Genomic DNA, 23572 nt, shown 5'->3' with positions numbered 1-23572 from the left:
TTATTTTTCTCTCACCACACATTTTTATTAGACCATTTAGACTTGCTGGTAACCAACAGCTTAAGATAACTGCTTCATCAAAAGTAGGATCTTCTTAGCACATAACTACTCTTCCCTGAAGATTCTGACGTGTGCAATACAGTGTTATGGTTTTTCTCAAGTCTCCACATAGACCTGCTAGATGTTTTTAGCCTGTTGCACAGCTACAAGAGCTTCAAGAATGAGTTATTTTTCATTTCAGTTCTATTTCAGAAACTACACTAAATTTGACGGCATTTTTTTAGAGAAACAGGAAGCTACAGATGCTTTTTGTATTGTTTGATTTTGTAGATAGTCTGGGTTTTGTCTTCAGTGTCTTCCCTTGCTGTTTTAACAGTTCAAACCTCTCTTCCATCACTAGACTTTCCACAATGATCTCCAAGAACTCTTCAGAACTTAAATCCTTTCTCCATAAATACAGAATGCACTAGAATCCCCAAATAATTTCTGCATAAATTTTTGCATGTGTTTTTAAATAGGAATTTCCCAGGGGATCCTACTGACTAACTTGAAGAGCTGGAAGTTTGTTTTCCTCAAGTTCAGGGGCCTGACTTTACCCTACATATGACCCATATCCCTCACAACTGCCAACCCCACCAGTGCCTGGTGACTGCAGGCCAGACTACCCCCAACCTAGGCATTCCCAGTTAGCTCCCATTGGTCACCACCAGGTCCAGTACTGCACTCACTCTGGAAGGGCTGTCTATTACCTGTAATAATGCTGTAAGAGGTTACCCTGCATGCATTCCCTGAGTCTCCTGGATTGCCTACAGCTCACAGTGCTACTTTTCCAGCAGCTGCAGGAGTGGATGAAGTCCCTCAGCAGGATGAGGGCCCGTAATGCCGCCTGTTGCTGGAGCCAGCACTTTGTAAACAGGCTCCCCTGGATCAGGCAGCCTGCAGCAGACACCAGCCACGAGGTTCTCTTTGTTGCCTCAGACTCTGCAGGCTTTCAACCTGCTCATGGCTGTTCTTCAGAGACAGCTCTTGGCACCCTCCTCCTCTCCCTTCTGAACTGCAGGTAGCCATGGAGAGCCACACCCCAGCCATGGAATTCATCTCACCAGGTTTCAGTAAAGGCAACCGGGCCATAGCTTTCTAGCAGCAAGGTGTACTCCTGTTTGTGTGACCCAATGCTGCACCGGCTAACTTAAAAACAAGCAGAGGTCCTGTTTCTTAGAGAACATTCTTTTAGAAGTACATTGTTTAGGTTCTCAGCTTGTTAATATTTTCACTTTGTGATCGTGCACCACATAAACCATAAACATGTGTGTCAGAAGGCACCTCAAACATCAGCCTAGCATAGTGCCTTGCATTGCAAAATGATGCATCCCTATGCTGTCCCTGCCAGATGCTCATTTAATCCATTCTGACAAAGCTCCATTGAAATGGAATCCACAGCATCCACAGGTAAACTGCTCCATTTTTATTTTTCTTTTTACTATTTCTAGGGATGGTTCTCACTTTCACTGGTTTTCAGCTTAGGTTCTCCACTCCGCAAAAGAATATTTTTCCCCTTCCCTACATAAACAGACATGCAAATTTATCCCTGACATCTTTAATGCACTTTAACAAGTTGGGAACCTGTTACTGTGTCCTCGCACTGACACTCCTTTTTTGCCAGGGTCAAATTCATCTCAAAGACAGAAGGACTTAAACGGTCTGGTTTCCTCCAGTTCAGTGCTCTTGGTTTCAGAGGCACCAAAGAATGCTTCATCTGAAAAAGAGCTTATGAAAAGAGTTCATGACTTATCAGTTTCCTCCAACACTGTGTTCTCAAACTCAAGAGAAAGGTTTTCATTTGCCTCTTCCAGATTATCCTCAGGCTCTAAATCTCCCCAGTTGGCTTTCAGTAATAAATGGGACAGGCAGTTTCCATCTCCTGGGTAACATCCAGAACAGGACAGCTGTTTTTTCTCAAAAGAACAAAGAACTTGGTCAAGAAAAAGGGCTGAGATCACAGAGAAAAACAAGGGGAAAATATCTTCCAGGCTCCCTTTATCTTCTATACATTGATTCACACCACATTTAAATATTTCTCTGTGCAAGTAATGGACTCTGTGCTTCACCTAAAACCACTCAGTCTGTGGAACAGCCAACCAAAAGTTAAAAGGATGCTGGAAATTAAGAGAATTTTACATGAAATGGTTTGCCTGGTACTGTCTAATTCTCTGCGGGTAATGAAGTAGGAAATTTCTAAATCAGACTGTGACTGATCTGTGCTTGTAAGGTGAGAGACTGGAATAATAAATTATGGATCTGACAGCTTTTGGAGAGACAGCAGCAGCTTCAAGCTCTTAAAAAAACCATAGATGATAACTCAGAGAACCCAGTGCCTGCAGATACATATCACAGTGTGCATGTCAAGGCCTCAAGCTGAACCATCACAGTGCTCATGTTCTGGAAAACCTGAACAAAACAAAAGTCTAACCAGTGCTTGAATTAAAATGAGCAGGCCTGGGTGTGCTCACAGAGATACCTTGCCAGCAAAGCAAACAAGCACAAATACTTCAAGCACATATTATCCAAGATAATAAAATATAAGGTAAGATAGTAAGATATTATCCGAAGAGGTTATAAAGGACTGAAAAGTAGAACAAGCAATAAGTAACTTCAAGCTGGAGGAATATGTGCCTCTGGGTTAAGGAGTGATTATACATGATTAGCCAGAATATCTATGGCAGGAGCACCCTCCAGCACAGGAGCAGGAAGGAAACACTGTCCCAGCTGGGTCACCATGGGCTCTGGTCCCTGCACCTCAGCAGGACAAAGCTTGAGCAGACACCTCCACTCCATTTGCACAGCCTTTCTGCAAGCCTCAGCTGAGTTACTGTATCCCTCCCCAAAGCTCCCTGCCTGGACACATTCTCACTAGAGCTAGGATGCTGTTACTATTAAATTACAAAAGGTGTGGACTTAGAAGCAGATACATATTCCACGAACTGTTAAAATATTTTTCTTTCATAATTTCTCTTCATTAAAAAAAAAGCTTTCTGAAATTCTAAGGACCAATATTTACAAAACTAAACATCTCTTCATATCTTGTAAAGTAGGTATTTTCAGTGAAACAATTTGAACATTAAATATAAAAAAAAGTTCTCTGATGAAACACTTATACATATTAAAAAATCTTAGGTCTATTTTCTCTGAAATAAATCTGTAAATTGCCTATTGCAAATAAAAACCTAATAATTCAAACAAAACCCCCAATATATTTGTTTGAGAAATGTCCCTAAATTAACAGGAAGAAAGTTGACACCAAAACACACCCACCCTTAATTTCCCCTGAAAATTAATTTAAAATTGCTTTTCCTCCTGGTGTCATTCAAGAGGAGCAAAACAGAACTAACCAGGACTGCCAAAGCTGAGTAACAAACTAATTTGTTCATATCCTACTGCACTTCTTCCTCTATCAGTCCCAAAAGTGATTTCTAGAAAAGTTTTTTTCTAACTAAGGAGTAATTTCTACACACTGGCTGTGCTACCATAGTAAATGAACAGTTTTTGCATGGATTTACTCTCAAAATTCCTTGTTCCACTTCTGCTTCACCAACAAATGGCTTTCCCAACCAGCTCCCTAAAAAGCCTTCTGTAGCAGTATGCAAAAATGAGTTGTCTGCTCTTTGTGAATGTGTCTATGTTAAAATGTTAAAAGCACTGAGATAGATGACACACTTATGATCAAGTTCAGACTTGCCCTAGTTAGAAAGCTTCCACGATTTTTTGTCAGTCTCATTAAGCTAGTACTAAATCAGTGTAGGAACCAACTCTACACTACTGAAAACTCCACAAGTCAAATCAATACTCTGAATGTGAGCCTCAGGTAATGTAAAAAACTGGTCTCCATTCCACAATATCTTGCTGAGATTCATAACATAATAAAACCACAATTACAGGAATTCCAGAAAAGATACCCCAATAAACTAAATTGTACCTGAGAGCCCAGCTCTGCTAGACTGGGAAGGTGGCACTGACATTACAATTACCTCATCAGCTGCTGTACATAGAGACAGACCAAGACAAGGGGCAGCAGAGTTACCTCAAGAAGCATTTTACAAGGCCTCTCAAGAGACATGTAACACAAGGTAAATGGCTGTTTCTGTTTCAAATACTGACAAGAACAGAAGCTTGCATCACACAATTTCAACAGGAAACTATCATCAAGCCAAAAGCATAAAACAAAACAGCAGAATAAAGATGCATGGGAGAAAGGGGATTTAGAGAGGAAACCAGTTAGTGCACACTGACCTCCCTGATCACTCACCTACTCATCTGGCTTAATTCCTACCCTCATATCTGTGGTGTCTGAGCTGATGAAGCCATGACTTTGTCCATGTATTTTCAACTGCAATGCTAAGCAAACAGAGAATGCAAAATGTCAGCTCAATGCTATGAGGGTATGAGCATTTCTTTGCCTTTCATTTCACATCCTTGCCAATAGAGTGTTGAGGTAACACATAGCCCAAAACCACCTGCATGTGAAAACCAGGTAAACGTGCAACAGCCATCGCTGACACTGCCAAACATGCACCACACCCACCCAGTTAAAGGAAAGTTGTCACTGCCAGTGCTATGGCTAAAAGCAGTGCCATGATTTAGTAAAAGTCTGTCTCCCTGGAGATATTTCTTAACTGGTTCATTCAAGCTTGAGCAAACACAAATCTAGGTCATGAGACTGTCACAGCCTAAAAGCCTGTATGTGTACATGCTAATAGAGGCAAAGCTATGTATTTTTATACTAGACTAACTTTGTAACAAAATCCAGTGGAACAGAAGTCCTCTATCCTTTTCAGTATTCCCACCAACTACCTGCTGGCACTGGGCACCAGCAATACAGGACACATGACATTTTCTGTTGCTCACAGAGGGTGAACACCTAATTCTATTGTACACATGAAATACTTGTTTAGTGGATTGATGCCTGTTAAGACCTCCTTGACCAAAATGCACTCAGAAGCACAAACCAAGGTGAACTGATAGCTTTCTATACTTCCAAAATTATGAACGTAAATGAAAGTGTCATCCTTCAAAAATCAAGGAGCCACAGAGAAGGCAAACAGGCAGCTGATTGCAGAGGCACAGAGAGTAACAACACCCATTTTACTATTAAATCACAACAGCACCTGTGTTGGCATCTTATCATACAAGAGGTGACACTACACCTTTCAAGAAGCCCTCTCTTTAGTGCTCCATCACTGTCAGTTTGTAACTCATTTATCCTACAATGCTCTTAACAGCGCTTAAGGGCTGCCATTAATAGGCTTTTTTAGAAGACTAAGCTGATTCTCCACCAGAGCACGGTATGGGAGCCAAACTATCATCTGTGGGTTGTATGCCTGAAATGCATGCCCATACGTCACAGCAAAGCCATCATCAACACTTTGCTGGACAAGACACTGTGAAGATGTCATCACCGGTCATTGCCACTCCACTGGGAACGGTGTTGAGGTGCTTTCAGGGATAACTATCACTTACGCACAGATATCACACTTGTAAACACCAGACTGGAAATTGTGTCTTGTCAGTAAGTTAGAATCTCTTCTTGTGGTCAGAAGGAAACAAAACAATATCTCATTTTCCCTCTAATTAGCTCAAAGATGAAGGCAAGTGCAGTAAACCAATAGAATAAAAGTTGATGTTCTAAATGGGCAGTAAAGTACAAAGATATGAACTTGGAGGGTCCAGAAGTAGCGTGACAACCTCAGACACCAGACACTGTCTGGGGTGGCTAATCAGAGCTCTTGAAGCTTGAACAAGCAAGCAAAAAAGCATAACTCTTCCTTTAATCAGTTAGAATACCAGGAACTTAACACTGTACAGCACTAAACATTGTTTATTCTGTTTGCAAGTGTGCACAGACAATTAAAATGCAAGAACTCTCACATGAGCCCCTGCCCAAAGAAAATCCCTGCTCAACTACTGTGGTTGTATACACACACCACACACACTGATAAGCAAGTTTACCTTAAAAACCTACAAGAATCTCAGGGAAAATTCACTGCATTTATCTGCAGCATGCAGTACTTAATTTTACAAACAAACTACTTGGATAAAAAAACCCCACAGCAAAACAAAGATGAACCAGGGTAAGCTTTGAAAGACTACTATGAAAGCAGGCTGTAATTATTTAGTAAGCATTAACAGATACCATTCTCAGTTCACGCTTTATAGTCATACAGCAACAGCATCTATTTTCTTAAGAACCCAGCAAGGAAGTTCCCTCAAGCAGAATTATGCAAGAGACCAAAATATTTGAGCATAATTAGGAGTTGTTTACAGGACAGTCAGCTTATTAGTAATTCAGCTTCAGTTTGCTTTTTAAGTCAAAAGGCATATTTGAAAACTAACTTGCTTGTATGTATCCTCAATAGGAAGTAGGAATTTTAAGAAACTACAGGAGGAATGCCACTGTCCCAGACAGAGCTGAAACAGCTTTTAGATAAGATAAGCAAAAAGCTAGACCGGAGCTAGTTGTAACAGAGAAATCACAAGCCTCAGGAGCAAGAGTCTCCACTATGGCAGTCAATGACATGTCTTTGAAAAGGCCTTCCAGGCTTTTCTTCCTATTTTGTAAGAACACTGCAAGAGAAAACCAAAACCAGAAACACGAGTTTCTGTAGAAATCAGAAGTGAATCACATCCTTTAGCTAGGTTCCTGTCCCAGAGTCTTTGGTAGGACAGTAGTAAATATAAGCACAGACTATTACTAAAATAGTATCTGATGTATAGAAGACATTTTTATTTGGTGTGGGTTTGGTTGAGAGCTTTTTTTCCTCTTTTTAAAGGGTTGGCTGTTGGGTTTTGGAGGGGTGCTTTATTTTTTTAAGCCCAACTCCTGTAAGGTTAGTCTAGGTCCATCTCAAGCACTGAAACTTGCTTACAGTGGGATATATTCTTATATGCTTATACAGCTTCAAGTATATTTTCTGATCTCTAGTACCTAGGTAAATTACAGGATAAGAAAAATAAACTAAGATTAAAAATACTTCCTATTCTGTGGAAAAGTTCTGCTAACAGAAAACTGATTCTCCAAAGCAGCAGATGTGACTATTTGAAACATTTCACCCAGATTCTAAATCACACTTAGTAATAGTTTGAACTACGAAGTGGGCTGTTAACACAGCTCTGTATAGTCACACTATTTTCAACTGCTTAAATACTGTAAGGTTTTGAAGGACAATTTTAAAGCTTTTATGTTGAAGTTTACAATCACTGAGCACACTCACATCAATGCTTTTTTTTTTCCCCATTGAATTAATTGAAGCCACCACTCAAACTTTTGAGCTCCACCTGCCATTCTTGGGAGGCACCACAAAATTGGATGTAATAAATGACTGAGAGTTCTTATTTGAGTCATTTAATGGCACAGCTAGGATATGACCTCTTGGTCTTGGTCATATCATACCGTGGTCTAACTACTACTCTGCATTTTCTATTTTACTACTCCTTTTAAGTGACATGTTTTGGCAGAGAAACAGTATTGCAAAGTTTTAGATAAACCATCATGGCAAACCATATATGGATTCTTCTTTTGCTTTCCTTCCACTCGCCTGAACATCATCTGATGGTGTCCAGGAACTTCTTGATCATTGTTTTTATGAAGAACAGCAGTCAACAGTTACCTCATACACTTCTACTTGATTATCTCCCTTAGGGAACATAAAGGCAACTAACAGGCTGCTCGAGTTTCTTACAGGTTTTATAACCAACCTTCTTTATTTGTTACAGAAGCTGAACTATTTCATAACATAAAATCCACTAAGCTACTGAGATCACTGCATTAAGTCCACATTGATCATTTTGATCAGCATCACCATCCAGAATTAGATGGGGTTGCTGAGTCTTCAGAAACAGCTTTGCTACACAGAAGAAAATTAGTGAAGCTCAAATACTGTAATTTTTTTCCCAGTCCTGTGATGGGGTTTATATGGAATGGTTCTCTGCTCTCATTGATTCCATCTGAAATGGTGGACTTAACAGGCACTGAAATTGCTCTTAGTAGGTTTTGATCCATTTGTCCCAAAATCAATTAATACAATTACTTAAAGCAGATAACTTAAAAAGGAAGTAAGGCAGAAAAAAAGGAACATTTATAAAATGTTATTTGAATGAATGCAACTGTAGTTTAGCAAGTCAGCATTCCATTTCTAAGTAAGCCTAGAAGAACGTGGAAGAGTTCACAGAACTGGTAGTCATGCTGGCAGCCAAACATAATCTCCACAATAAGCCTCATCTGCTCATCTAGAATCTTCACGAATTGAGGGTGAAGGAAAAGGGATTTCTTGCAGGCCCATTTGAAAAGCAGGAGGCTTGGTAAAGAGCCCAGTCATTTAGTGAAAATTCAGGTTGACAGTTTAGAGACTGACTGTCATTTATATTACGGGAAGCATGGCAAAGTGGGTCCCAGACAAAGTTACAGTTACTCTTTAGGCAAGCTAACCCAATTTTTCTCTGTTCAAGTATACAGAATGCACTAAAATCCCTTCCACGTTAAAACAGCCATATACAGAAAAATGTAGTGCACTTTAAAATCACATAGTTCAAAACAAATCCAAATGGTAGCTTGAGCTACTGTTTTTGTTTAAATCTTCAGGATCTGAGTTTGTCAGGAATACAAATTCTAGCAAAACCACTGTCACAGAAAATACTCATTTCCATAGTGTTTTTTGTTCCAAGACAGTGATTTAAACAAAGAAACAAACAAAAATAAAAAGGCAGCTAAGGGAATAGTGGGGAATAGTGAATACTATCTGGCTTAACCACCAGAATATAAATCCAGAACTTCTCATAGTGGTACAAACCCCCCCCCCCCCCCCACAAATGCTCAGCATGCAGCCTAAAGCTGACTTCCATAATACACTACGTATAAATATAAAACGGCATCAGATACTGATGATTCTGGTCTTCTCATTAAACGCCACCACTACGTGCTATTTATATAGGTCAGATACATATCATGGTTACAGTAATAAAATACTGGTCAAAAAGTAAAGAAAAACATTCTGCTGATAGGCCACTGTCAGTAAAAACTAAAGAATAAGTAAGTATGTGCAGTAAAGAAAAAATCTTAGGGTTTACTCTGAGGTAAAAATATGATCATTTAAGAAGCTACTACACGCTAATACAGGATTAAAGAAAATCATAATTAAGAATCAGACTATTGGAACACATATAAAGAAGCCTTATGGTACAACCAACTCTAAAAGGATTACTAATGTTTCTAATACTTTAGGTATTTGATTCTCTGATCTGTACAGGTAATATTTTATAGAGTAATTTCTTTGCTTAGGCACCTCTTACTGTGACTAACATCAAGTGTTACTGAAGTTTTTTCAACAACTAACAGACATTTTGGCCAGTCATTTCCAGCGTCATCTAAACTTGTGTAAACAGAACTCTGCTGCCATCATGGACATTCTCTTTGAAACAGAATTAAGCACAGAACAAATGAAACATGAGTAAAATAACCCGGCTAACACTGAGTCCAAACTAGGCTAAGACAAAAAAACCCCAGAGGTTAATACTGGAGGAGTCAACATCAACCTAACAATCAAGCTGGCAGCAGCACTTTTAACAGAATTTGTTGCAAGCAAAACGATTCTCTGCTGGAATCCTAATATGAGCCACCGATCATAAGGTTATGGGCCTGGAGTTAAAATGAAAAAAATCTCTGAGTGCTTCCCACAGATATTTTTCAGACTTGAAGATGCATTTTTGGTGTCACTTATGCAGAGTGTTACCAGTGTTGAAAATGAACATAAACTTTTCCTTGCAAAAACAATTGGACAAGAACCGTGATCCTACTGATTCAACCCAACCCAACTTTTTTTTGGCACAAAATGTTATTGAAGAGGCCTCAGGAATCACAGCATGGAGTTTTTAGCAAAAAAGGTACATGACAACTCACTGGAAATGACAGGCCAAAGAGACACTTGCAATAACAATCCTGAAAAGCCATCAAGTGAACCATGCAAACTATTATATGCAATTCCTCTCTGAATCTTTCAATACTGCTGTTGGAAGCTCCATAAAGAGGCAGATTGTCCAGGATCAGATGGTGAATCAAGTCCACCAGAACAATTCACTTAATGGCATTTCTTCAACCCTTGCTTTACATGGTTATATGCACTGGAACTACTCCACAGGCAGCTGAGCTGGTTTCTTGGAACAAAATGCAGCGTGTTAGAAGCCAAGACACTGGACACTGCTTAAGATCAGTAAGAATACCTGTGAACGTGAAGTGTTTTTTGAAACTTGAACTATTACTCTCTTATTCTCCTACAGCAATCAGACTAAACAAGTTTTAGAAAACCTAAGCACACAAAACAAGTAAGAAGAACAACCCAGCTCAACAGGTTAGGGTTTTTTCCCATTAGCACCAGGTAAGTTCACTAGTTTAGCACACTTTTGGCCTAATAATACCTAGTGGAGAACTCAAAACAAAGCCAAGCACTACTTAAATCTAAATTATAATTAATTCAGTTATGCTTCTACCCCTTAAACACTTGGGTCTCTATCCCATCTACTGTAGTATTATCCAGACAATTTTTTCTCACAAGCAATCTCAATTTGGCATCAACATGAGATTAACACAACTTTTTAATAACTCATCATTCTTTATCAATTTTCACATCATGGAGATAAAAGGGTTTACAGAAAAATAGCAAAAATTTAAAAATCTGCATGCCAGTGAAGACAGCAATCCTAATCCAACATACATCCCTCATTAGAAAGGGGGTCACATGGAACTGTCATCATGATCCTGGAGAACGACAGACAACAGTTTGCACCATCTGAGTTGTAGACTGTGTGTATTCATAAAATATGTCAAACAGAAAAACAGCAGATCATGCAATCTCCTCCCACTGGGTTTCAATAGCTACTAAAAAAAGCTTTTCTTGCTCTTCCAACCTCCATTACTTACTTGAGATTTACCACACACAGTTACCAACCATAGTTTAGAATATTTAGAATACCAATGCTTTGGCTGATGCTACTGAAGCAAGGTTGAATGAGCTTAGTGCATGATCTCTTCATTTCTCGATGCCAACACCTGAATAGAGAGGGAAGGGAAGGAACAACAAGGTGTCCCAAAACTTAACCATTTCATGCCATCTGAAAGGCCAGCTGTAAACATTTCTGAACCCCAAGTTCTGGCAGAGATGTCAGACTCTGCTTTTTGATTACTACATTATTTTTTATTAAATAAGAACACTTCTTCCAACAGAAGAAACAAACAGGGAATGGCTAGTCGAAAGAACTTTGAGTACAGCTTACAGAGGGGTAAAGAGGAAAAAAAAAAAAATAGCAGCCGAGGAAAGGAAAGAGACCTATAGCAATAGACTGCAGAAGACTCAGTTACTACCAGAATCAGCAACACTAAAGAAAACAGAAAAGCTGCGCAAGAACAGTGTGCTTGCACCCATCAAATCAACATCTCTGTCACAGCCACAAAAGAGGACAACACGGAGACTGAGCTCCAGCTTTAAGAGTACTACATACCCCCTCAAGGGAAAAGCTCATACCTACCGGATAAGGAAGGACAGAAATCAGAAGTGTCATCCTTTCAAAAATTTATGAACAGGGTTAAGTTCGAGAAAAACCTACATTTTTGACAGGAACAGGATCAAACCCCAAAACATCCACTACTTCTACAACAGAGACAGAGAAACAAAGAAATCATAAAACACAGCTGAACTTCTATCAGGGTGTAAACAGTATGTGCAAACATCACATGTCAATTAGATTATACTTAGCCTAGTACACTGCCAACTGTGTGCTAATCTAAAGTCAAACCTCCTCCTACACCAAATGTGCTCAGAAAGAGCACATCTTACCAATAAGCTTGAAGTCAGCTTGGCAGACTTCAAATGGTTGAAGCTAAATTCAGATATTTTGTTACTGTTCAAAGCCTATTTCAAGATGTACCTAAAACACCTTCATTTAACCTTGTCTTTCGACGTATCTGATATAAACTGACATGCTGCTTTAATTATAGGTTGCTTTGAAAGTTCACTAAAGACATTTTTCAAACATGGAGAATTGCAGGACAAAATTCCATTAGTGACCTTTCAGTATTTCAAGCACCATTTCCAGATGAGTAGTCAAAGCCAGAGACACATTTAGAACAGTGATGTGGACAAGGTCAAAGTAACTCCAACAGATTAAGAACATGGTGTGAGATTTATCGACATTTTGCCCAAAGCCAGTTTTACCATTTTGTGACATTCTCTCCTCAAAGCATTACAGCACAGAAATGGTTATCTGTGAAGTTATTCTAGTAATGATTTTTCCTTGTTCTTTTTGTCACCTCTTACACGTATTCAGATGAAAGAATTAAGTCATCTTCTCAGCTATTTGTTTCATACCAATGAAAGGCATGGCCCTTTTTCCTAAGGCTTAGAGAAATCACTTATTACATGATCATATTCTCCACTCTCCCTGGCAACTGTTTCAAAACAGTCAATGTCTGTCATGATCAGGTTAATCTCCAGGCTGTTAATGACAATATTTACTTGGCACTTCAATATTCATACATCACATTTATTTTTCAGCTTAATTTCCCTCTTCATAAACACAGCTACAGAAGTATGTATTTCACATACTCTCTAAAGAAAATTTTGTACTAATATATACAAGCTTTTAAATTACTGTAGGTTTTATGTCATTATATGCATAACAAAGACAACTAAACAGGACCTTACCTCAAAATTAAACTTCATTTACTAGAAAACAAGTTTGTCTGAAAGTAGTGTTTGATCACATGGAAGGCTTCCAGTAACAAGATACAAACAAGTTACTTTCTTATCCCCAGTCCATTAATTTCTGTTTTTCACGTACCTTCTCTGCCAACACACTGGAAAGAAAACAACTCCGGAAGTCGTAAGTTTCCTTTTCCCTTCAGGAGTCAGAGTTTGCATTGCCAAAATGTCTTTGTGTTCAAGAAAATAAAATTCAGTCCAGGCTTTTAAATTACTCACACATACAAGCTCATAATAAATAAATAAATTCTTGAGTCTTTACAGGTAAACACTTTGAAACTGCCTAGTCAATTATGAAAACAGTTGTAGCACAAGTCTGGATGCTAACATAAATTAAACAATCACAACAACCTCTCAAAGCCATTCATTTTGCATTAACTGTGCTTTTCCATAGTTTACTGTCCCTGTGTGGAATAACAGTCTAAAGCACCACAGCTCGGGCCTCTCTGGGCAATCTCCCTTCTGAAAGTATGGCTGCAAAAAAAGGTAAAAATAGAGTTCTGTTTCTAAAAGATGACAAACCCTGTTTCAAGGCTTTGGCTGTTTTGATGCGGTGGATTTTCTTGTTTGGATATTTTCAGGCTTTGTTTATTAGACTTTGTTTTCTTTTTTTCCCCCTAGGTTTCTTAGTATCATTTGTCAGTTTTTACTCTAAACAAAAGTGAATATATCATAGTGGTTTAATAATCATGAGGATGGGCAAATCAGTTTTGCCATTTAGCAATCCTGGACCTCCACAGTACTCTGAAATAAACACCAGCTTCTCTCCAAGTATCTCCAAACACCTCCAGGCACAGTAGTATCCAGGCCCAGGTCTTGCTGCTAGCAAAGACTTGTGTTCCATGTGTGCAATTATGGAAGGCTCTCATCCCACTTTTAGATCTCTTGGACAACCAAAAACTTCAACTGAAGTTCTGGTCCACAGCAGCTATCCAAATCTGAAACCAGTTTATGCATCAATTTAGAAAGACCAGGACGTTAAAGAATAAAGCTATATGTGCACACAGCTACATAGCAGGGAACATCTTTTACCTGAGGAAGTCCCACAGCAACAAAACCATTCTGGCAAATTTTAACTGACCAGAGCTGGCAAAAACATTTCTGATAGAACAAATTAATCACTGAATGTTTTTCTTGTCTTGGTTGGTTAAAAGAGTGATTTTTTCCTTTCAGTGGACTTTTAAGCAACATCAGCTCTATGACTACACAACTGTTAACTGCAAGTTAACAGATTTAATGCAAGTCAAGTAAATGCAGTATAGTTAAGACAATTATTACAGCACCCAATGGATCACCTGCACTAAAACTGGCAATACAGTGGTTTGCTATTTTGAAATTTAGATCCCTGATCACACTCATCCAACTTTTCAATGTCTGCCAAGTCTCCAGTAATGCACAAATAATGTACCACTACATCTAATTAAAGGTATGCCAGCAGCCTGCACCTCATGAGTTTCCTGATAGAAATTAAGGTCAGGATAAAAGCAAGTTCATCACACAGAACATCTGTGTATCTGATCCATCCCTTAGGTGGCTGTATCAATGCACAAGGGATTGATCTGCAAGACAAGTATCTGTATTACAATAACAGGCCAAAATCCTGTTCAGTACAGCCCATAAACTAACCAGCCACCCTACTTTCTGGACATCACTATGTCCTCCTCCATACTTGCATATATTTTAAAGTTCTAAAATATGTTTCAAGTGCAGTTGTGAAGTAGGTCAGTCACTTGCAACTGCTACCTGTCTTTGTTTTCAGCCCTTTGTTAACAAAGACACCAGAAGCCCTTTCAAGTCCCCATGTTCTGTAAGCACAGAGCACCAGCTGGAGGCATCTTCACCTCTACTCAGAACTATCATCAATGAAGGCTGACACTTTCTGGCCTTGTATCAAAAACTGAATGCCTCTGGAACATACCACATCTAGAAAAGAATAAAACCAGAAGTAGCAGAGAATGAAGAGACCATCCCAATATTGCTCCTTTCTAGTTGCACTGCACAAAGGCCCCCAGATAAATTTTCCAATTCAATACATGTTGTTACCATCATGGTGATTTAAATAGTTGTGAAACTGCTTCAAAATTTGCTCTTTTCAAATACAGTTCTAAAACAGAATTATTACTTTAAAAAAAAAAAAAAGAAAAAAAAAAATCACACACACAAAAGAAACCATCCCAATAGGGTTTTTTTTTTCAAGCTGTACACCAAATGTGGGGAAGAGAAATTTATTTTTCTGTAGTTTATCAGGAGGGGCTATCTACTTAAGTGTTAATGAGACTGGGAAGGAAAGAGGTAAAGCAACTGCTGTCTTAACATTTTACATCAAGGGAAGAAACAAAATTCATTTGCACATACTATCAGAGTAACTCAATAAAGAGAATACCATGTTTCAAAATGACAAATTTTAAGTCATCAAAATACTTAAGAGTAGAAATATGAATGTATCTTGTAGAGTCTGAGGAAAACAAAAGTTGCTTGTACTGTGATATATCCTAAGACTAGCTGGAACAAATGTGACTGTGGAAACAACATTTGTTTTTCAAGTGGGTTAATTACTGCTGAAGCAGCCATATATTTTTTTACTTATCAACAGGGAGCTAAAGAGACCCTAAAAAAACTCTTAATCACTGTTTATTTATTCTATTGTCCTCACTTCCTGGAATGTAGTCAGAGATGGAACTAGACTGCACAAAAGCCCAGTCAGCAAAGCAGCTGCCCTGAACCCAGGATTTGTTTACAATCTATTGGAGGGTGGGAGCAATGAGTGCATAAAGCACCTAATTCCAGAAGTTTACACAGGGCATTCTGAATATCTGGAGTATTTCTTAGCAGTAGCCCCCTGCTCTCCCCTCTCCTTCTTTTTTTCCCTCAGCTGCAGCTAGATTTCTATGAAATACTTTTAGTTCAAATGCTAGTGATGTTATTTATAGAACAAGAAAACTGAATAAAGAAAAGCACTGAAGTAGAATATACGTTTTCAATTCTATTGCAGATTCCTACACTATGAACTGAAGCAAATTACAGTTTTGCCTTTATAGATATTTCCTAGGTATTCTGCATTCTCTAAATTCTTGGTGATAACCATTTAATTCAGTAGCATATGGATTACAGGCTCACTGGGATTAAACAGATAAATTCTGGCATCAACTCATACTACATTTTCTGAATGTGGAACATATTCCTGCCCATGTATTTCCTTTGGGTTTATGATGTGTGTTTTTCCTATGCTGTGTTTTGTGGGGTGTTCTTTTTGTTTGTTTGTGCTTCTTTGATTGTGTGGTTTCTGGGGTTTTTTAACCATAACCAAATCCAAATCTATGGTCCATTACAATGGATATGTCATAATCCTGTTGGCATTCACCACGCCTTTACTGCATCACCTCTGCTAAATTAATCTGCTAATAGCTTAATATTTTAAAACTACAGACAGGAGAATAGTTACTTTGGAACATTGGGAAGTTTAGTTTAGGACATCCGGAACACTGGGAAGCTTAGTTCTGTGATCAAGTTCCAAACTATGTTCCTTGCACACAATAAGGGTATTAAATGGCTGTTTCAGGCTGGTACTAATTTAGATGTTCTGTAGTGTGTAACTTCTTCAAATCCCAGTTCCTCCTTACCTGTCTCTGTTACTTGCTTCAAGACTACTTCATAAATGATCACAATTCACCTAGTACAAGGTTTTCAGCATTTAGGCAAGTTTGACTACCCCCCATATGAAACTATACTCTCAAATACAGTTCTTCCCTACTTGGAACAAAATGTTATTCCTTAAAAATCGTAAGGTTTTTTAAAGTGGTGGTTCAAGCCAGACTTTCTGGGAACCTCACAGATGGTGGTAGCTCATCCCTGCACTGGTCTGCCAAAACTCAGCTTTCAGTCCCCCAGGACCTATCATTGCTTCACTCTTATCAGAGCTTAACTACTGTTTTTCAGCTTCTGTTTATCAATCTTTACAACAACCTGCACATCTGGAACAATAGTTTTGAGGAAGTCTGACAAGGTAAAACAAGCAAATTCTGCAACACAAGAGCAAAGTATGACATTAATTTCTTCTCAAGACTTCTTTTTTATATACAGCAGGAAAAAAGTATCTGTTGTGATCATTTAAACTCAACTATACTCAGATTAATTTTCAAAATTATGTAAATTTCGTCTCTTACATTATGCTGCTGATCCAACTTTCTGTGATTAATGTTCATCTGTTTTCACGAATATGAACTTCTTGTCAAGCAAATATTACTTGTCTGCTGTTCAGGGCTCTTCAAGAGCAGTCAATAGTTTTTTATAAAGGAGCAGTTATTATTCAAACTTTATTCTGAACTCCAGCCTCCCCTCTAAGTAAGTTTAAAAAGACAAACGTTCCAATTTTGTTGCCTAGGAGAAAGACAAAAATCTTGTCTAAAGTGAGTTGTACTCCTATTACGGTTAAAGTTAAATGGTAGTTTTCAATCTTTTTGTGAGTGCAATTTTTATTATGGCTACTACTACAGAAAAAGCTACAGCAAATATTCACATTCAGTCACCCTTAATAAGTTCTTTCAAATGTGTTTGCCCAGACCAGCATGTCTTGTTGGCATCAAATGGAAAAGCCTCTCCTCTGATGAAAGGCAGTAAGTTTGACTTGACTGCACAGGAATGATGTGAAGCACAAGGCAGCCAGGCCTTCTGGCCCTCCTAAGAACTCATGTACTGGAAGGTGCCATGTGTCAAACCCACCTATTCTCCTATCATGACATGAGTGATCCCCACCCTCCCAACACCACTACAAGAGGTGACCACACAATGACATGTACCAGCCACTACTACATATGCCAGACTTGCAGTATCTGTAAGGAGTTAACTACAGCCACCATCAAGGGTTCTTCATTTATTCTAAAATCTCTGGCTATAGAATTGAGCTTAGAATTTGGTCTTTTAAAAGCAGAGTTAAATACATAATTTACAACTGTATAATACAATATATAGTAATTTAAAATGACAGGTAAAGATGTGAAACAACAGGTCCTCAAAAATGAGTACATGGCACTTTCCTCACCAAGGTACCATTCACCCTAACTGTAGTTTCTAACTTTTTACAGTTTGGAATCTATGTTACTGTTTATTTCCAAACAGTCTACAAGCAGTTTAACAAATGTAAACAAGATGCTAAGCCTAACTTCCATAAGAACAGCAAGTGCAGCTTGCCTTAGAATAGTTGCAGTGCTCTGCTGAATACCAACACCTGAGCAGCAGTGAACACAACCCCACATATCAGAAATTCCTCAGCACAGGGCCTGTTTTCTTCCCATGCTGTGGTGCTGTACACTCTGAATATCCAAACGTCTACTTGCACTCAGATCAAAATTAATCAGATTTCTCATCCATTTATGGTGCCATACATTACAGAATCAGTTATTCAGCAATCTAATGCAAGGATGCACTGGTTCAGTGACACCTGTTGAGTTTCTGCCCTCCTACAGCAATATAAATAAAAAATAGTGTATTTTGCATTATCTTTATGAAAAAGTGTGAATTCAGCTCTCATAAGCAATTACTGTAAAAACAGTATGGGAACTTGCACTTTTTCTTTGTTTTTAAGTCACGAATCACTTAGGCCTCAAACACTTCTCCTCAATACTCTTCAGTAGATTCACATTTCACTTCAAACTACTTATCCCAAAAGGCATATCAATCCAGGATATAACAGTCTGTGTTCCCAATCCCCAATGAGACTGTCTGTAATGTGAACACTTCCACCTTGAATGATGACATGCAATTCATCATCCACTTCTGCCTAAATGCCTGCAAATAAAGTCATTGGTGATATGGCTGTTAGGAGTTGAGATTTCACGTCCAGGGTTAGTGCATGAGCTAATGAGGCAATAAAATAATAAAAGTAATCTTTCAGTGGGCAGGTAAAAGAGAGAGAGAGAGAGAGAGAGAGAGAGAAGGAAAAAAAACCAACCCCACAACAAAACAGCACCAGGGTCTTGCTGTTGGTACAATTTCTTCAGAGTGTGTTACCAAGACAGGGCACCTGCCATTCCAATGGTGTAATGCTCAAGCTGTCTGCAGTCAACAAAGTTTGCCAGCTAAATCTGTTCACAACAGAACTATGGCCCACTTACACTGTAGCAGACAAAACATACAATTTACTTCTTTGGCACGACTTACAGGAAGTTTGCCAACTTTCCAAACATACTCCTCGAAAGCTGGGCTGCTCTGTTTGCATCCAAAGGGTCAGTATAGTAATGCTTCAGAGAGTCCAGACACAAAGTGTTGGAAACTCAGCTTCAACAGACATAAAACTTGGGGTTTCCACTTTTATATTATCCTCGTTACTTCAGTAGACTGAAGATTCTTTTTAAAGAGCAGTGGTTTGTAAAATTTCCTTATCTTCACACCAAGCTGTCATACACTTAATTTAGTTAACTACCCCAGCAAGGAAACACACTGAATCACAAATATACTAAATACCCAAAGTTCATGTCAGCACATAAATTTATGATGTATGGAGTAAGAAAATATTTTGAACTCAAACCACAATGATACAAAACAAATTTAAATTCCTTTCTGTTAGCACACCAACAAACCTTTGATGGACCAGGCCAGTCTCCATTTCAGAGAATCTAAAAACAAACACTACCAGTCCTAGACCTCCTGAGAATCAAACCTGGTAACCAAACAAAATGCAACTACACTGAGATGTGAGGGGAAGTGATTCTGGGCCAACTTTATATACACACACACGTGCATACATGTTGTTACTTAGACGTGCAAGCACACACAGCCTTCTTGCAGAGCTCATCACGACCTTAGCTAGGTGTTCTCCACATTCCATCATATCAGCACACTCCGCATTTTCAACACAGTCAAGGAGAGAAGTTTCCAACAGGAGGAAGTCTATTGCATAGATACACCCCAAGGTACACCCCGAATTGAAAACCCCATCAGCATTTGGGAAAAGACACAACTTCAGAACACTAGAAAATGTGGAGAACATCCAATAAACCATTTCTGGGGGAAGTAAAGGCCAAGGCACTACTTGCTGATTTTCCTGTATGCTTGAAGCTCATGTTCCCAGTATCATGACTTGGTATCAAGCCTCCTATATAGGATTCCAACATTAACCATGATTTCTAAACTACTTTCAATACACTTCCCTCTCCAAATAACAGCCATTTATGCGAGTGAAGACACATCAAATGGACGAAGAAGCTGAGTGTTTACCTCCTGCATTTACTTCTTGAAGGAGGTACGTGTCTTTTGATGTGACTGTGGGAGGGGGAATTTAAAAGGCAGCTTTAATCATTATTACTTATTAGTGTTCCTCAGTGATTGAGAATTTAGTATGTTTACAGACCATACACATTCCCGCTGTTCACTCTACCAGAAATGCATAAAGCAGTTCCCTTTCTGCCTGATTTGCCTTGGAGGACACTAAGTTAACATTTCAGAAAGACACAGCACTTCTTTAACTATGCAGCTGCCAAATCAATTCTTTCTGATTAAAATATGCTTTGAATTTCATAAGATCTTCCCACAGACATAAATCTTTCAGTCCCAAGCACTTCCTGTCATTTTAATTACTTCCCTTCAAGTCCCCTAAAGAACAAAAATGATGCTTTACAGTGTTCACAGAGAGGACGAACAGCACTTACTGTTTCCTAGGGGAGAACACTGTCTGGAAGGGCTATTTAAGTGGGGGAAGAAGGAGACGCAATGCTGGAAAACACATACTTAAGAAATATATGCTGTTAATACTCTTAATTGAAATAAAAAATATGAGAAGCTCAACCTCCTTCTCACTCCCCCCCTCCCAGTAAATGAAGGAGAGATGCCTTCTCTTGAGAGACTGAGCTTTCCAAGCACATGTTTCTGGAATGAGACAGTGCCTGAGTTTTGTTGGAGAACACGAAATAATGCTTTTTAGGATGATTCCCCTACTTCTAGATATGTGGACATCTTAGGTCAAGGGGGTATAAATACTTATAAATATTTATATAAATATTTTATACTTGTTCAATAGGTTAAGGAGCGAGCAGATCTCCATCACACTTGTGCACTGATATGGTCTTGAACCAAGTCAGACAATTGTGTACACACACTGTCAAATTCCAAGTAATGTCCTTTCCAATTATCCCCATGCTGGAGCTGCTTCCAGTTCAAATCTCCTGCCTCACTATGGTTCACCTTGAAGTTACCTCCTGTAAGCTTCCTCCACACACCAGCCCAGACTCCCATAATCTTTCTGTGAAGAAATTCTGTGAAGAAACTTAAATCAGGCGACCCTGAGGCAATTTGCTAAAGAGAAAGCATTGTTTGCTTTCAATGTTAACTAAGCTACTTAAATACTGCAAAAAACTTCAAATACTCAATGATCTCAGTCACTCATAGCTGGTTTCTGTTGTTTAAGGTGATTGTAGACCTGCAACACTGCGGCTGCAGATGGAGACAATGCCCTTTACCTACCACTGAGAAGTGCAGTTACAATGGTTGCCCTATACAGCTGCAGGATTTCATGGTTTAAAAAAACCCCAAACCACCCCCCCCTCCCCCAAAACTAAAAAACGCCCCAACCAAATGCAAAAGAAACCAAAACACAACTACTCCACATTGTCAGCATGTCAGCAACACATCCAACTGCTTGTATGGAAGAATGAACTGACTTTTAACACTTTGAATAATAGAGATCCCAGAAAGATATTTTCACTGATTTTCCATTCATTGTCCCGGAGTTGAAGCCAAGAAACCCAAGTAAATCAAGTAATTTTCCTACCTGGTCTTTTTGAAACACTGTAACATCAGTCTGCACAGAATTAAGGCTTTAGAAAGGAAGAGGTAAAACATCGCATTCTTAGCTCCAGTTTGCATATTGCATCTCAGTATTTTCACAGTAACATACAGTTGATATCCAAAGTTAATCCCAAAAGTTTTTTTGTACAATCTCTGCCCAAGGGACTGATTCCCCTGCATTCAAAAAGCACATCTGAAGTGTTTATTGCTTCCAGATTTTGAAAGGAGGAATTACTGTTATAACTCAGCTGAGCTGTCTTAACAGCTCTGCTAAAATCTCTCTGGTTTTCATCCCAAAGTCTCACTTCAGAAAAGACTTGTACTAATTTCCTGTGTATTAATACTCCAAGCATACAAAGCCCATATTCAACTTTTAGGCAGAAAAATACATTTAACAAGGAAGATGAAGGCAACCCAAAACTTACAGTGCAGGCTACTTGAGATATGTAGCAACGTTTTGGGACCTTGAGTTACTGCCTACAACACTCCCTGACCTTTTTCCCATTCTCTACCAAAAATCCAAACCACTACATTCAGAAATTGCACTAAAAGCAAAATTTGATAATCGTGACCTGTGTCCAATTCTGCATTTAACGGTTTTATTGGATCAAGTTAGCACATAGGTGACAACTGACCTCAGTGTTGCAGAAACGCGAATTATGTCACATGAGAAGAGCAACAGCCAACACAGGTCCACTGCAGTTAATGATAAGTGAAGCTGATGTGTAACATTCCGATCTGGAGGTCCAGTAATGCAACAGCACAGGCACAGCTTGAACGCAGCAATCAGAGAACAGGCACTAGTCAGAGATGCAAAAAAGTCAGAAACTTCTGCCCAGAGAGCTTTTGCTGTGAGACGGCACAGATCTTAAAATCAAAATACAAGAGTCTACCAAGAACACAAGTGATTGTTAAATGCAACAAATAAAATACCTGCTCAATAACACTCATTTTGGTCACAGATCACAGGAGTGTATGAACCAACATTAAGTAAATGATTAGCACGACGTTATACATAAGCCACTTTGGATGAACAGAGCAAGTGAGCAAGTCCATTAAAACAGGTAAAATAATGCAACTGTCCTTTGGTAGGTAGCATTTAACAGGTCAACAGGCCAAGTGACAATATCTGAATTCAACTTGCATCTTTATTGCCCTGTTTCTAAACCTAATTAATTGGGTTTTATCATAACAACTTTTAAGTAATCCTCTTTATGCTTTGATACATTCCACTTCTGTCATAGTGCACTCTGGAAGCAAAGCTTCTGACTTGTCTGAAAATTCAGAGCAGCCCAACTCAGAGCTGTTTTCTGGATTGACTTTCACTCCAGCTGCTCTCATGAATGATTAACACTCAAGTCTCCTATAACTATGTGTTACTGGCTCCTTGGACAGCACTTAGCTGTACGAGCAGACAGACAACAAGCTTTTGGAAGCAATTCTGCCAAGAATGTCCGAGCCAAACGCTCTTTTTGGACTGGCATGGGGAGCAGCATGTGGGAAGAACCACACTTCTGGTTGACATATTTGTCACTTGGCATGTTGCCCTGAACTTGCAACTGGCAAATATTTACAGAGGAAACCTTTTTCTTGGTGAGAAAGTGACAAGGGACACATCAGTCTGAAGGAATGGAAGATGACAAATCAAGTCTTGTATTTAGAAGTACCACTCTAGGATCAAACAGAAGACTAAATGCAACATGACATTAGTGTAGCTTCAAGAAACACACACAACAGGCACAGGAACCAAGTTTTAGCAATGTAAAATACTCAATTCCACAGTATTAAATTCTTCTGAAATACTTCTAAATTGCTGGAAGAGGGGAGGTTCCCTCTCAGGGAAAAGACCAAGGATACAGTATCTTAAATCTGAAGAAATCTCCACAATTGCCTAGAACTCAGCCAGTGCATTTGAGAAAGGCTCATCTATTCTGGCACTGCTTCTACCTCCTTGTATCTTTGCACAGACATCTGTGAAGGTGGAGAGTATTAGC

The 23572-nt window shown here is 38.9% G+C and overlaps 1 protein-coding gene across 5 annotated transcripts in view; it reads right to left on the bottom strand.

Moving 5' to 3' along the window:
- The window catches only part of TLN2 (talin 2), a 144706-nt gene that overhangs the window by 89565 nt on the left and 31569 nt on the right, over nucleotides 1-23572 (bottom strand). The gene's annotated exons all lie outside the window — the stretch shown is intronic.

Source organism: Coloeus monedula (genome assembly GCF_965178545.1).
Source record: "Coloeus monedula genome assembly, chromosome: 14".
In the NCBI taxonomy this organism is placed as follows: Eukaryota; Metazoa; Chordata; class Aves; order Passeriformes; family Corvidae; genus Coloeus; species Coloeus monedula.
This window is presented reverse-complemented; position numbering and strand designations above follow the sequence as displayed.